This window comes from Zootoca vivipara, chromosome 7, assembly GCF_965207765.1.
Source record: "Zootoca vivipara chromosome 7, rZooViv2.hap1.1, whole genome shotgun sequence".
In the NCBI taxonomy this organism is placed as follows: Eukaryota; Metazoa; Chordata; class Lepidosauria; order Squamata; family Lacertidae; genus Zootoca; species Zootoca vivipara.
The window spans coordinates 78,066,290-78,083,178 of NC_142590.1; positions in this window are offsets into that span (position 1 = coordinate 78,066,290).

Below are 16,889 nucleotides of genomic sequence, written 5' to 3' on the forward strand. Positions count from 1 at the left end.
GGTGAGCTTAATATAGGATCACCTATTTGGAGGGGACCCAGGTGGCGCTGTGGTTAAACCACTGAGCCTAGGGCTTGCTGATCAGAAGGTCGGTGGTTCGAATCCCTGTGACGGGGTGAGCTCCCGTTGCTCAGTCCCAGCTCCTGCCAACCTAGCAGTTCGAAAGCATGTCAAAATGCAAGTAGATAAATAGGACTACCTTCCCTACAGCGGGAAGGTAAACAGCGTTTCCATGTGCTGCTCTGGTTTGCCAGAAGCGGCTTTGTCATGCTGGCCACATGACCTGGAAGCTATACGCCGGCTCCCTTGGCCAATCATGCGAGATGAGCGCGCAACCCCAGAGTCGGTCAGGGGTCCTTTACCTATTTGGAGCAAAAGGCCCTCTAGCCCAGTCCTCTGCTGCAAGATCTGAAGCAATCTCTTTCCAGCTCACACTTAACTTCTAGGCTGCACCCTTACCAGCACTAACAAATACCATGTAGTTCTGAACAGATCAAAAGTAGCTGTCAGACACAAAAAAGCCAGATGACAGAAATGCTGAAAGGTATGTTGAAAGGAATGCAAAGGCATTCTTTGTGCATGATGACCAGAGACCTGCCCATTCTCAACCGTAACATGGGCCAAGATGCATGTGGGTAGCTTGCCAGTGAGAGCAGCATATCCAAAGCAGAAATTGTGGGCTGGATTGGGAGATAGATGGAAGGAATTACACCTTGCCTTGGGACTAAGGAAGCTGTGGGTTGTAGTCAGCCAATCTTTGCTCAGAGGAAACCCATGACCAAATTAGGCTCACTGGTTTCAATGGGTCTACGCAGAGTAAAAAATTGTTGAATACAAGCAGCCCAGGATCTGTGGGAATAACCAAGTCCTCCTACAATCTGCTGAACTGAAAGGTGGTTTGAGGAATTAGAAGAAGCAGGAAAGTATAGGGGAACAAGTGACTATTTTTCTAAAAAAAATATTTTTATTAATTTTTGGTAGAAAAGAGGAATACACCAGGTAAGTAACAAAAAAAAACCCCAATGGATAGAAATCCAAAGTATATTCCAGCTCATCAGTAAATACAAAATTAATTAAGATGGATAGATAGATGATGATGCTAGATAGATAGATAGATAGATAGATAGATAGATAGATAGATATGCTACAAAAAAGATCCCAAGATTTTCAGCCACAGCAGAAATCTTGGCGCTTTTATCACAAAAGAAACTTCAGGAGGTGTCTTTTTTATTTTAATGTGAGGAAAAGTTTGTTCACAAGCAAAGTGCAAGAGTAAACAAAGAGTTAACTCTGAAGAGGAAGTATATTCTGGGAAAGTCCAGTTTCATACATCACTTCAGATGTCAAGAGCCAAGCCAGGGGGAAAAAAATCTCTGTGGGGTGGCTAGCAAATCAGACCTAGGAGAACATTTCACCTTTCCATTTTTTGTTTTTAAAGTTAAACAGATGCAAAAGACTCAGCAAACCTCTGCTTATTGGGCATTTCTCCTTATTTGTGTTGTAAAGTGCAGTGTACAAATGAGACACTAGATGGTGACAGTGAGCTATGCCAAATTCAATGTATTATTCAAAACGTTTTTTTTTTAAAAAAAAGCATTTTCACAGCATTTTTTATATATGTGTAAATTCCACATATATTGCAGCTGCCTGCCTGTGGCCAGCCAATCTCATTTGCAGACACACTGCTGCAAGCAAGTTTCAGCTTCCAGGACATGTTGACAAAATAGTAATTCACAGCTGCATATCAGTTTCTAAATGCTGCTTGTGGCAAGAGATGAACACATGGGCGTAGGCAGGGGGGCAGGAGGGGGCAGCTGCCCCCCCAGAAGCAAAAAAAATAATGTATTTTACAGACCATAACCAGCACTTTTCCCCTCCAAAAACTGAAGTGGAAAGGGCTTTGCTTTAGCAAGAGCAGCTAAGTCTCCACTTGCTGGGGGGGGGAGACACACAGCAGTAACAAAAACACATCAAATAAATAAAGCAAAGTGGCTACCAGTAGTTAAACAGTTAAGACAATGGAGCATATATCCCCAGGCAAGATTCGATAGCTGACCATTTCACCCTATTGTTCTTAAGTGGGAGCTGTTAATGAGCATTCAGGAGCATTAAGAGTTCTATTGGTGATTTAACGAGGGTGCAGACTCAGGGGATTCAATTTGACTAAGGTGGCTCTGCAAGGCTAAAAAGAAGTGAATAAGAAAGGGGGGGGCTGTAGCTTTGACAGACACAGTGATGTTTATAAAAAGCATTGGTGTTCCAGTCTGCCCCTCCTCCTGCATCTGTATACTGTAAATCAGGGGTGGCCACCTCCCAAGAGACTCTGATCTACTCAGAGTTTAAAACTGGGGGTGATCTACCCCCTTTTGGGGGGTTCAGGTCAAAGCTGTTGAGTTTTTTTTAAAGGAAGGGAAGCCCTGTTTTTTGGGGTTTAGGTCAAACTTGTTGAGCTTCTTTTAGGAGGGAGGGAGGTCCATTTTTGTTTAGGGCTTCAGGTCATAGTTCAACTTTTTTGAGGGAGGAGGAAAATTTTGGGTGAGCTTTTTTTAGGGGTGCCAGTGACCTACCAGTGATCTACCACAGACATCCAGTGATCTACTGGTAGATCGCAATCTACCTGTTGGACGTGCCTGCTGTAAATCAAGCAGAGAGAAAGCTGCTTACAAGGCTCCTGTACATGCAGAGTTCCAGCATCCCAGCGTCACCCAGAGGCACCCACAAATATGAGTTATCCCTCTCTCTATTTCTTCCTTCCTTCCCTCCCTCTTCCATCTTTAATAAAATACGGGGGGGGCAGATAAGCCCCACATAGAAAGCCCATCAACATGGGGGGATGACTCTTTCAAATACGGTATTTACCAGTAATTGGGGGGGGGAGGGGCACCTAGGCCTCTAGGAGTTGGCTGCTATGCCTAGGAGTAGGGCAATTCAAGAAAGCAGAACGATGCATATGGTATGGTAATATATCAATAGAATCGTAGAATTGTAGTCGGAAGGGACCACAAGGGTCATCTAGTCCAACCCGCTGCAATGCAGGATTTTTTTCCTAAGGTGGGGCTTGAACCATGGTTGAAATATTATGCTGATATGCAGCAACGCCTCGGAGCCGTCGTGGCTGCGGCCATGCCTTGCCCCGCCCTCGCCTGCCCTTCCACCCCCTCTCGCCTGCCCGACCCTCCTGTCCTCTTGCTGCAGAGTTCCAGCATCACAGCGTCATCCAGAGACACCCACAAATATGAGTTATCTCTCTCTCTATTTCTTCCTTCCTTCCCTCCCTCTTCCATCCTTAATAAAATACGGGGGGGCAGATAAGCCCCACATAGAAAGCCCATCAACATGGGGGGATGACTCTTTCAAATACGGTATTTACCAGTAATTGGGGGGGCACCTAGGCCTCTAGGAGTTGGCTGCTATGCCTAGGACAATTCAAGAAAACAGATTGATGCATATGCTATGGTAATATATCAATAGAATCATAGAATTGTAGTCGGAAGGGACCACAAGGGTCATCTAGTCCAACCCCCTGCAATGCAGGATTTTTTCCTAAGGTGGGGCTTGAACCATGGTTGAAATATTATGCTGATATGCAGCAACGCCTCGGAGCCGTCGTGGCTGCGGCCATGCCTTGCCCCGCCCTCGCCCGCCCTTCCACCCCCTCTCGCCTGCCCGACCCTCCTGTCCTCTTGCTGCAGAGTTCCAGCATCACAGCGTCATCCAGAGACACCCACAAATAGGAGTTATCTCTCTCTCTATTTCTTCCTTCCTTCCCTCCCTCTTCCATCCTTAATAAAATACGGGGGGGGGGCAGATAAGCCCCACATAGAAAGCCCATCAACATGGGGGGATGACTCTTTCAAATACGGTATTTACCAGTAATTGGGGGGGGGCACCTAGGCCTCTAGGAGTTGGATGCTATGCCTAGGAGTAGGACAATTCAAGAAAGCAGAATGATGCATATGCTATGGTAATATATCAATAGAATCATAGAATTGTAGTCGGAAGGGACCATAAGGGTCATCTAGTCCAACCCCCTGCAATGCAGGATTTTTTCCTAAGGTGGGGCTTGAACCATGGTTGAAATATTATGCTGATATGCAGCAACGCCTCGGAGCCGTCGTGGCTGCGGCCGTGTCTTGCCTCGCCCTCGCCCGCCCTGCCACCCCCTCTCGCCTGCCCGACCCTCCCGTCCTCTCCAGCCAAGCAGGGTAGCCGCCAACGCTACCAGCCCCAGAAGCACAAGGTGGCCGCTGCTGCCACCGCCACGATGTCATCAGGCCTGTTGGCCCTTTAGCCCCGCCCACTTTGTGGCCCCTCCCCTTCTGTGCCTTGGCCCCGCCCCTGAATGACCATGGCTTGCCCCCCCCTAGTTTTGATCCTGGCTACGCCCCTGGATGAACATGACCTACTGACTAAGGGGTAGCCTTAGAGGCCAGCACGGGCCAGACTTTCAAGCACTTTCTTCCAACTTTCACAGTGAATTCCCCATTGTTGTGTGAATCTGCAACCAGGAACTGACATGGTTGATTGGGGCCCCAAGAACGCTACGGTAGGACAAATTTTATGCAAAGTGGGTGGATGTGGTATTGGGATTTATAGATTGAGTTATAGATTGGACTGCATGGTATATCAACCCAACAATCTCTTTACCCATAGTTTTAGTAGAGGGAGAATGCCGGGGAGGACAGTTCCAGGACTTTTTCCAGAGTAGAAGCAACCATCTGCTGGATTGCCAGGGTAATTGACAGATTTTCCTTGCTCTGGCAAATTAATGAGGGGATAACAAGGTTTTCAAGTTTGTTTGTGGAAGATTCGCACACAGCAAGTCAGAGAATTAGCAAAATAATTAAGCAGAGGCTGGATACTTCTTTTTCTTTGATGGGGAACTACTTCATACGAGCAATTTAACTGGGCAATGCAAGATGGTTTGTATTTCTCATTAAAAGCTACATTTTGCGTTCTACCAGGCCGGATATATTTTGTCTAAGCTCAAGTCTGAAACTGTGCAGTCAGAATGAAGTAAAGTAAACTGTGCCCTATTTTATACACTTTCCTTCAACGAAAATGCCAGATTCACTGTAAGCCACACGTGATCCTGATGGGAATGAAACTCAGCAAAAACTATGAACCACACGCCTTCAGATGGAGCTGTCTGTACCAGGAGGAAAAGAGGTTATACGTGAAGAGCCTTAAACACTGCTTTTCTCTCAGTGTCCAGGGCAGTAATTCTGTGAGGCTTAAGTTAACTGTGGCCGAAAAGCACTTTTGAGAATGGAAAGTGTTAAATGCTCTATGTTGCCTGCAAACTTCAAACTAAAATCCCATGCCTGAAAAAGATAAGGCTGCTTAAGACATAAAGCAGGGTGAAAGGCAGGGCATGATAAGCAAAGCTTCGAGGGCTTGATTATTTCCATTTTCAAGCAAATCTAGAGTTTTCCAGTGTCAATTGGGGTGGGCCCCCAAACCCATGTCGGGGGAGAGGAATGTTTTAAAAGGCCCAGCCTGGAATATTTCGCTGCAACACCGTGTCACTTTCAAATAAATATAATAGAAAAATCCCCTCCACCCTAAGCCGAGTAAATGGGAGTTTGGGGCTCACATAGGGTGGATTCTAATGGGTGACTTCTCTATTTATTCTTCCGTGACAAAAGGAAATGTAAATATAGAGGACATAAAGCTAATAGACTGGGTTTTTTGGTGTGTGTTTTTTAAATAAAGCCAATTGCTGCTGGGATAGGAATATGCAAGTTTTTAAGTTCTGTGGAACTATTCATTGTGCAGAATGGAAAGTTAGAAAATTTTCAGAGACTAAATTTTCAGACAGCTGAGAAAGAAAATTGATTATTATTCACTCCCTGCCTATTGACATGAGGCAGATGCCTTCACTGTGTTCTTTTTGGTGCCTGCTAAAGACATTTGTGTTTAGACAAGCCTACCCAAATACTTAGAATGCTGTTGTGTTTTTAGTTTTTTTCTGGTATTAATTGTCTTGATTATTTTAATTGTTTTTATTAATAATCCTATTGCTTTATTCATATTTTAAACTGCTTTGAATTATTCTACAATCAAGCAGCATATAAATTTTATGAAACAGATAAAAGCTATTTTTATTCAAGCAAATATCATGGGGACAGATGGCTCAGTTGTTTAGAGCATGATGCTGATAACACCAAGGTTGCAGGTTCGATCCCCATATGGGACTGCTGCATTGCAGTAGGTTGGACTATAGATGACCCTCAGGGTCCCTTCCAACTCTACGATTCTATGACTGTATGCACAGGACAAAATGTTGGCTGAAGACTTCACTATATTGACTCAAAATAGAGTACAGTAGCTTTCATTTGCCTCAGCTCATCCCAAAATGGTCGCTAGGCATATTTGTGGGAATTAAACAGTATGTGGAAGACAGCCACTGGGGTCATTTGATCCTTTAATTAGTTCTCTTTTCCCTCCTATAAAAACTTCACAAAATGCTCTCTTTTAAAGTTTAAAGAACAAATAACTTTGACTTAATGTACTTGCAGTTGCAGATTAAAATATGCAGTGCGGGTGGATGTTTCTTCAGTTGCTAATGCATCTTTCATAGGCATTAAACTACAGTACTGCAGACTAACTCTGAGGCAGACAGCAGCATAATAATAATAATAATAATAATAATAATAATAATAATAATACAAAAATAATAATTTATTATTTATACCCCGCCCATCTGGCTGGGTTTCCCCAGCCACTCTGGGCGGCTTCCTACAGAAAAATGAAATAAAATAATCTATTAAACATTAAAAGCCTCCCTAAACAGGGCTGCCTTCAGATGTCTTCTAAAAATCTGGTAACTGTTTTTCTCTTCGACATCTGATGGGAGGGCGTTCCACAGGGCTGGCGCCACCACCGAGAAGGCCCTCTGCCTGGTTCCCTACAACTTGGCTTCTCACAACGAGGGAACCGCCAGAAGGCCTTCGGTACAACACACAACATACCTGCTGCTCTAACCTGTTAAGACAGATCAACTAACTGCCGTAACTGAACCAAATGAAATAAATGCCATAATCGCCACAGAGCATACGAAACCACAGAGTTCTACAGTACAGCTCTTTCAATTAACACTTTGCTAACACCCCACAATATGGAGGTTGGTACGTCATCTGTACACTAAGGCAGAAGTGGCTAAACTGTGACCCTTCAGCTGTTGTTAAGACGACGATGATTCCTTTCATCCCTGATCATTGGCCATGCTGACTGAGGCTGATGGAACATCATAAGGACCACAGGTCCCCCATCTTTGCTCTCAGGAGCTCAAAGCAGCATTTTGTCCCAGTCAGACAACAACCCTGCGAGGTAGGTTGGCTTGAGAGAGAGACTTAGTCAAATCAGTCAGTGAGTTTAGTGGCTGGATGGAGCCTAGGGTGGCAAGATGAAAAAGTGAACAAGGGATCTCTTCTGCTTGGGCAGAATTTCACCTGCTGAAACTCACTTGCTGTATGCTTCCTGATGGGATACTTGGGAATCCTAGTTTTTGACAGCAGAAGTCTGAATATTGGAAGCAGGCGCTTAGCATAGCTTTCATCAGCATCCTTTGCTTTCATCAGCATCTTTTGCTTTCATCGACATCAGTGAATTACCGTGTTTCCCCCTTTTTAAGGCGTAGTCATAAAATAAGCCATAGCAGCATTTCTAAGCATTTGAGAAATATAAACCGTACCCCGAAAATAAGCCATAGTGATAGGCGCTGTGCGGAAGAGATCACTGAGCTCCCCGAGTCAGCAGCAGCAACGCCGGCCGCAGCAGTGTTTGCTGAGTCCTTTCTTGCTTTTGGGACTTGGTTACTGTGCTGGCTTGGGATGGTGTGTGTGCAATTGCTGTTGCTGCTTCGTGTTTTTCAGCTGGATTCTCTGGGTTCTAAGCACTTTCCCCCGTTTGTTTGTGAAGCAGCACTCGGCTGCAGCCCCTGCCTCTCCCGACGGCTGCATGAATGCGAGGCTGGATTTGATCGCTATCTCCTTTTCCATTTCTTTTGTCTTTGAGCACCCGGCCCCGCCCCCTCTCCCCTTCGTGGAATGAAGAACGGAGTTTTAGCAGCATTTCCTCATTATAAAAAAAAGGTCAGGAACTTTTACTTTAACCTCAAAAATGGGATATTTCCTCTCTCTAAAAACAACTCTGACCTGAACACCAATATAACGGGGGTAGATCACCTCCAGTTTATAAATCCGCAAGTAGATCGCAGTCTCCTAGAAGTTGGGCTCTATACTTTGGCTGATTGCAAGCCTTTGCATCTTTAAAAAACAAAAACCATGCGCTTCTCAGTCTTAATTTTCCTTTAATTCATCCCCCTATACCCTCCTCCAACCATTGCCTCCTTCCATTCCTTACCCCCCTCCCTCTCTCCCCACTTCCCTCACTCCTGTGCGATCTCATTTAGTCATATACTTGCTTTTTCTGTTGTGTTGTCTATTTTATATTTAATATTATTACCCTTTATGATGTTATTTTTCCCCTTGCGATAATTATTTATTTTTTATCTTTAACTAACTTTCCTTTCCATATTTTTCCATATATAACTCAACACTTTCCCATTCCTTCTTAACTCTTTGGATAGAGTGCCCCCCCATTATTGTTGTTAATTTTACAATTCCTGGATTTTTTATGGAACCGAACAGCTCGGGTGCTTCAGAATGTGCCTTCTGTTGCTACAGGGCTATGGGGCTTCACTATTTGACCCCCCCCCCCAGGTTGGGATTTTTAAAGTAGTTCTGTGGGTCCCAGGGCACAGAATCACCCCCGATCCTTTCCTTTGTCTAAACAGACCTATTCCCCCCTGACTTTGGAAGGCTGTGCTTCAAGGGTGATACCAGGGGTTTTTTAAGACCTGCGCCTCTTAAGGATTGTTACAGTCCATAACTTCCATTGCTTTCTACAGGGTTGGGGGTTTAAAGCACTGCCACCCCCACCCCACCCTGCAGGCGCTCGGAACTGGCAGCGCCAACAACGCGCCCAGCAATGTGCAGAAGAGAGCACCGAGCATCCTGAGCCAGTGGGTCCCAGTTGTACCAGCACTTTTTTTTTTAAAAAAAGACACCCCCTGAAAATAAGCCACTGTGTGTTTTTTTGAGGGAAAAAAGTTATAAGACGGTGTCTTAAAAAAGGGGAAACACGGTAGCTATGCCCTGTCCTTTGAAACACTTCCAGCCTCCACATTCCCCATTACAGCTCTTTCTTCCTTGGACCTGAGAAAAAGCCTTTTGAAGGTTTCTGCCAGGGAGCTGTGTAAAACCTTGTTAGACTGCAGTCCTGTGCATGCTTAACTGGGAGTAAGCAGCACTGAAAAACAGCTGAGGACTTAACTTCTGAGTAAACATACACAGGATTGCTGTGTTAATAAATACGTTACGTAATCAACCTGCATAGAACCTGAATTCCGTAGCCAAAGTTCACTTCAATAGACCACACATGGTGCTGGCAATGGGAGCAAACTGTACTAGATTTTTGCAGGATCAGAATGAGATAAAGCAGCTTTCAGTCTCCAAAGCAGAAGCCTATTTTCTAGGATGCATTGATCTGGAGAGCAGTTGGGTCAGGGACATTTGCGGAACAGAGGTCTCCAGTGGGAAAGATTACAGAGGCAGAAAATGAAGCCTGTGTATGCACAGAATCGAAGAAGACCAAATACTTGCTTTTTTCACAGAGTTCCACGCACAATATGGATCCATTACTTTTTTTTTGCCCCAGAAAAACGGTTCTCAAGAAACTGATTTTGTTCAGAAAACAAGAGCTCATTGAAGAGCAATTCTGCACTACATTGCAGTGTGTCAATGCGAAAAGAAGTGTAGATGGTCCACAACTGCCGAAGGACACTGTGGGCGGCAGCCATGGCTTGTGCCCATTGGTACTGAGAAACCAGAAGGCAGGGAGCCCAAACAGTAGGCAGGACAAGAGCCATTGAAAGGCAGATCCTAATTTGTCCCCATCCTCCTCTCTGCTGAGGACCAAAACTGAGGCTGTGTAATATATCTGAAGCCCCCAGAATCCTGTGAACTGTAGTTTACCCCTCAGAGAGCTACAATACCTAACCCGTGGGCATAGCCAGGATTTTTGTGGGCTTATACCAAGATCACAATTACGGCTTCTTCCTTCATTCACCTGGGGCATGGGTGAGGAGGAAAGGCATTTGGATATCCAAATCAAGGGGAAGTTTTCCAAATCAGGTAACCACACCCAACCTTGTGTATGGCAAAATGAATCTCGTATCAATTTCTAGAATGAAGGTCAGGGCTGGCTCTAGGTAGACCCCCGGTGGCGCGGTGCGCCAGGGCGCCGGGCTGGTAGGCAGGGTGCCGCGCGACGAAGCCGCGCGGAAACCATGTATCGCCCTGCGAGGGCAGGGGCGCCAGAGCGATCTCCGCCCCTCAGCGCCAGGGCGGCCAACCTGCTCGAGACTGCCCTGATGAAGGCAACATGCTGAGGATGATCGGGCATGATTCCTTATTGAGAAAAATGACTTCTTCGCACATCAAATGGTTAAGTTGTGTTTACACAGTCACAAGCACTCTTCAGGTGTTACTAAACGGCAAGCATGCTGGAGTCACGGGGCCCTGTGTACCATCCCTGCCCCCTTTAGCCCCAGTCCTGCCACAGTCAGAGGCAAGTTCTGAAGGAAGCTTGTAAATGTATTCACCTGAATGTGCTTGCAATCTCCCTCCCCCTGGGATGTGCAGTCATGGGGAGGTTTGTAAAAGCTTACAAGTCTCCATATCTTGCCACTCAATGCAGCAGTCTCCATTGGTTCTAGAATAAAATGCTGTGTGTACATAGCCCTAGATTCAACAGACAACAGAGGAAGTGTAGGGCCGGGGGCGGGGGGGACACACAGTGAAGCAGGCCCAATCCTCAAAGAACACATCTGGAACAAATTGCTTAAGGTTGTAGTCCAGCATTGGTGTTATCTGAGCACTGGTTATTTCTGGATTGCAGGACATTCTCAGTTTTATGTTGAAATATCAGGAGTATCACTACAAAGGAATGAAGAACATTCAAATGGTTATGCGGGAGACTACATTTTTCACATTTATGAACGTCTTTCATAATCTTATCTGTCTCATCTCTGAGAACAAGTGATTCATAGAAGGTTCCCAAACATCTGTAATTAGTTAAAGTTTTGATTGCCAGTTTGTTCTGCCCTTTAAGAGCAGTGCATACGGTAATTTAATTTACAAGAGGAAAAGACAGGAAGATGATATTATAGAGGAAAAGATCTATATGTTAAAGACATAAATGGGTGTTATATATGTTGTAAAGAAATGTGCAAATGTCATAAACTTTTTATTGTTTCTGTGATTCTATGTCGTTCTCTCTCCCTCTGTGTGTATATGTGCATAATAGTCAGAGCACACCCACTGAAATTAATGGACTGGGCTTAGTTACGTTCATGGATTTTGGTAGGTATACTTAATAATAATAATAATAATAATAATAATAATAATAATAATAATGCCTTTATTCAGGGGCGTAGGAAGATAGGGGTGATGGGGGTGTGGCGCCCTGAGCGGCGCGATCCCAGGGGTGCCATCGCGGCTGCCCGCCCCACCCCACCCCCAAAATGCGCGCCCCACCCCTGCACACGGCGCACCCCCAAAATGTGCACCCTGCTGCCAGAACGCGCGCCACGTCCCTAGGGGCAGCGCGCCTGCTCTCTGCCCCCGGTGGCGGAGCATGAAGCTCCACCGCTGCCTTTATTGCCAATGTACAACCTGTGTACAATGAAATTAACCGAGCCTCTTCCCCCCCCCCACAAACACTCAGTCTCATTGCACTCGGTGTGCTTGTCGCACAACCAGCGACAATACCAGCTTTATTAATCCTTTTTAGAGTTGCTTCACATGACCACTGGGCATGTTGTAGCATCTTGAAATCTTGGCACGTGCAGCATCAGCATCACGAGTGAGGAGGTGGTGCTGGTTGTGCGAAGTGATCCATGGGTGGGATTAAGTTGTTTGCATGCCACTGCCGCAAATGTCATTTCTGCGTGTTTGCAACCGTGAGCAATCTGCTTCCAGGGGGATAGCTGTGTTGTCCTGTTGCAGCAAAAAACAAACAAACCCCAACAACCAACACTCAAGGTGTAGACTCACCTTAAAAACATTTATTGTGACATAAGAGCTCATAATTTCAAAGTGAGACACCACCCCAAAATAGCTAAATTTGAATGAATAACAAAGTTTGATTCTCTTTGTTTGAGTCTGAACAGGAAGTTTGGTAACAAACCACTGGTTCTAGTTACAGGTAGGTAGCCGTGTTGGTCTGAGTCGAAACAAAATAAAAAAATTCCTTCAGTAGCACCTTAGAGACCAACTAAGTTTTTATTTTGGTATGAGCTTTCGTGTGTATCTGATGAAGTGTGCATGCACACGAAAGCTCATACCAAAATAAAAACTTAGTTGGTCTTTAAGAAACCACTGGTTCATCCAGCTCAGTATTGTTTATGATTGACAGCAACTCTCCAGGGGTTCAGACGGAGGGTCTTTCCTTTTTCATGTTTTGCTACTCTGTGAAATCCTTTCCCCAAAGAAGCAGTGGTCTCCTGCCCAACTACAAGTGTTATTTTATTTATTTTATTCAGCCAAAATATATCTATAGCTATTTTGTATATATCAATGCTGCTGTCCTATACACACGTACCTAGGAGTAAGTCCCATTCAATTCAGTAGGGCTTACTTATGAGTACACACCCACGGGACGACACCGTTAATCTCAAACTGCATTGTCACAGACAGTGCTTTTTGGATTTTATTACTGTATAGACCCACCTTTTTACCCTTCCTGCAAGCAACTGATGCAAGTGGACTTTAGACCACAAAAGCATAACCCATAATAAGTCCTCCAGGTGCCATAAGACTCTCTGTGTGATCTTCAAATCAATGGGTGTGACTTAGTCAGCTACCATCCTTCCTTGTTACCAGCAATAACAGAATTATCTTAGCATTACTGAGGAAATTACCACCTGTGTTGCTAAAGAAACAGTTGTCCCTATTCAGGCCAAATGAATAAAAAAGAAACTCAGCAACTCACAATGGCAAGATGATTGTGTTATCAGTATCACCGATTATTGCTTTTGTGAGCAGTCATTTTGCATACATTTAAACTCTAATTTAATTGTAAAAAAAACACCAAACCCTGTACTTTTGCTTTCTATTGCCATTTAATTGTAGCCTTTACATTCCTTCCACCCATTATGCCCATGTGTATAGAAATCTGACAAGTGAGAATCACACTTCATGAATCTGAGGAATTTAAATAAATTTAATAAACGTGTTAGTCTTTAAGATGCTACAAGTGATCTTAATCTGGCAGGTGGAAAAGGCTGGTCATGTGTAGGATATTCTCAGTGCCCAAATTTTCTAGTTCTGAAAATTGAGGGGGCAAGCCTAAACACCCTAACATGGGATTGAGAACTTTTTAATCCAACTGCAATTACTGTACTTCTGATTTTACCTGCATTGTAACCCCCCCCCCAATGTATTTGACGCTTACAGCACAATCCTATGCAGAAGTCACACTGAGTTAAATGTAACTTGGGTTGTGTACACATAATACATTTAAAGTGCACCCCCCACTAGAATCCTGGAAACTGCAGTTTACCCCTCAATGAACTATAATTTCCAGCACATTTAACATATTATAGTTCCCATTATTTTTTTGGAGGGATGCCTTAAATGTATCTGTTTGTGTATGCAGCCATAGTCCCAGTTAAGTGGGTATAGGATTTCATGCTTGTTGAGTAAATATTTAATATGCAGTCAGTACAACTTCTCTCCAATAAATTCTTATCAACTTTGGTAGTCGCAAATTGGATTTTAAGGTTGACCATGATAAATGTTAGCATTAGGGGAAGAAATCAAACCTCTCGCTCTGAACTAGTTGGTAGAAATAGAACATTCCTTTCTTTGGGGGAAGTAAAAAATAAAATAAAAATCACCACCTTCGAGTAAGTCTGACTCACAGGGTTTGCAGAGGGGTGACTAAAATAGCTCTCTAATCTTGTACTTTCTCTCGAGGAGCAGAAGACATGCCCATTTCTTTACTATTATCAGAAACTGAACTGTTATTTGGTTTGCTTCCTTGATTGGCTACCAAGTCATTCATGTGACGTAAGCAGCGATTAATATTTTGTGACTGGCTCTAAAGGTTTCATATGACTGTAACCTTGCTGACTTCAAGAAACCTTTTGCCACACCCTCCTTCTATAGCACTCCAACAATTCCAGGAATGCAGGGGGAGAAATAAACTTCCTTCATAGAAACCTAGTAAATCTTTAGCGATAAAACCAGCCACATGATGGGTTTAAGCACCCAGAGCTCAGCTTTTGCATCTCAGAAGCGGGCCGGTTCAACTGAAACGCAAATCCTCAGTGTGACCTGTGATCTCTTCCATTTTCCATTGCACTGCTCAGCAGAAAGTTAGAGAGGAAAATTCATTTAAATAGCAACATGTGATATACTTCAAGTGCATGCCCAGAATGGCCAACCCACAAACCAGTTAAGCCAAAAAATATTTAAATTTTAAATACATTTGCAACGAAATCGTGTGCATGTTTTACACGGAAGTAAATTCCACTGAGTTCCTCAGGGCTTACTCCCAAGTATGTGAGTGTGACTAGGACTGTTTCTTCTTCTTCTTTGGCGATCACTCATAGCTGAGTAATATTGTCTTCCATAAACACGGTTTTAACAATGGGTCCATGACTGTGGAGGCCAATTCTGGATCCACACGTCCTTTCACAGTGGGGACATTGATTTCCAGGCAGGAGTTGATCACGGTGTGGATTTGCCAAGCGTGCCTTTCTCTTAGCACGTTTCTCCCTGGAGCACTCGCAGGCCAGTGTTTCCCAGTTGTCAGTGTTTATACTACATTTTTAAAGATTTGCCTTGAGAGAGTCTTTAAACCTCTTTTGTTGACCACCAGCATTACGCTTTCCATTTTAAAGTTCGGAATAGAGTAGTTGCTTTGGAAGACAATCATCAGGCATCCACACAACATGACCAGTCCAATGAAGTTGATGTTGAAGAATCATTGCTTCAACACTGATCTTTGCTTCTTCCAGTACACTGATATTAGTTCGCCTGTCTTCCCAAGTGATGTGTAAAAATTTTTGGAGACACCATTGATGGAATCTTTCGAGGAGTTGGAGATGTTGTTTGTAAGTGGTCCATGTTTCACAAGCATATAGTAAGGTTGGTAATACAATAGCTTTGTAAACAAGCATTTTGGTTTCCCTGCTAATGTCCCGGTCCTCAAACAGTCTGCACTTCAATCGGGAGAAAGCCGCACTCGCAGAGCTCAGGCGATGCAGGATTTCAGCATCAATGTTGGCCCTTGTGGAAAGGTAGGTAGGAGAAGTGATCAACATTTTCCAACGTTACACCACTGAGTGGGATTTGTGGAGTTGGGGAAGTGTTCCAGCTGACAATACTAAGTTAGATGGACCAATGGTCTGATTCAGTATACAGCAGTTTCCAATGTTTCTCTTGAACTGCAACCCAGTTAAAATGTTTTCTCTCTCCCCATTCTATGTATTTTTACCCCACTGTTCAAGTTTGTTCCCAATAATTTCACTTGTTTTACTTCACATAACACAAAATTTTAAAGTGTTTAAAAGTCATTGAAAAAACAAGATGAAAAAGCTGCTTTGTACAGTCCAGCAGACATGTTTGCATATATTACAGTAATTTCAAATCTTAACTTAACTTCTTCAGGCATGTGATGAATCGTGCTCTGGTCTATAATACCTGCCACAAGACATCTTTTAGTCAAGGATGCCACAATACATTTTCAAGAGGGGTAGCTATAGATTAGTCTGTTGCAGCAAAATGAACAAGAAGTCTTGCAACACCTTAAAGAACTAGAGTACTGATTTTCAACTGTATGGAAGATAAGCACACGGACCATTCACTGCAATAATCAATTCCTTCTATAAAGGAAGTTTAGAACTGATTCTATCAGTTGGACTTCAAAAGAGACAATGGTTGCCTGACCCACTACAGGTGTTAATTAACATAGAAAATCTAGGGTGGTTGTGTTATCACGAAATTACTAAAAGCACTATCATCCTAGATTTGTTATGTTAATTGACATCTGTAGTGCAAAGGGAAACAAAAGTCTCTGTTAAAGTTTAACTGAATCAAACTCCTGAATAAGTTCTAATTCAACTATTGTACCCTGACGTCTTCCTTTATTTTTATTTTTTTACTGAAGAACAGCAGTTATTAGGTCAATTGTAGAATGCTCCAAGAGACTATCATGTTCTCCTACTGGTTTCTGAATGTTTCAAAATAATCTATTTTGTCAGATTTGTGTCCCTTTATTATTATTTTTGTAGGAATTGTTATTTTTATCCTATGAAAAAAGCAGATGAGCTTTGCTGGGTTGGCAATGGCATAGATCAGGTCAGTGAATGAGTTGCTGATGTTGCAGCTTATGTTATCAGATCCTATAATGTGCCACCTGAGTGAAATGAGAAGACTTGTAATTGTTTTACATTTGATCTATGTACATTACTTTAGAACACACTTCGTTACTATTTTTCCAGAGGACTTATTATAACAGACTTTTATCTTACATTCTAAGCAGCAGCAAGAGCAATAATTACAGCCCACTGTGAAAGTTCAGTGGACTGGACTGGGAGGGCACAATTTGCTAATGGAAAAGTTTCCCCACCCCATGGTGGTTGTTAGAAGTCATGCAAAACCTGAAACATTTTATGCAACAAGATGCCTGTTTTTATGGTGCATCAGCCAGCATCACAAACCCAGCCTCCCTCCTTGTTGACCATTGCAAGTTTTTGCTGGCCTACTAGGAGAAAAAAATTCCCAGAGACATTTTGCTCATACACACAGATGCTA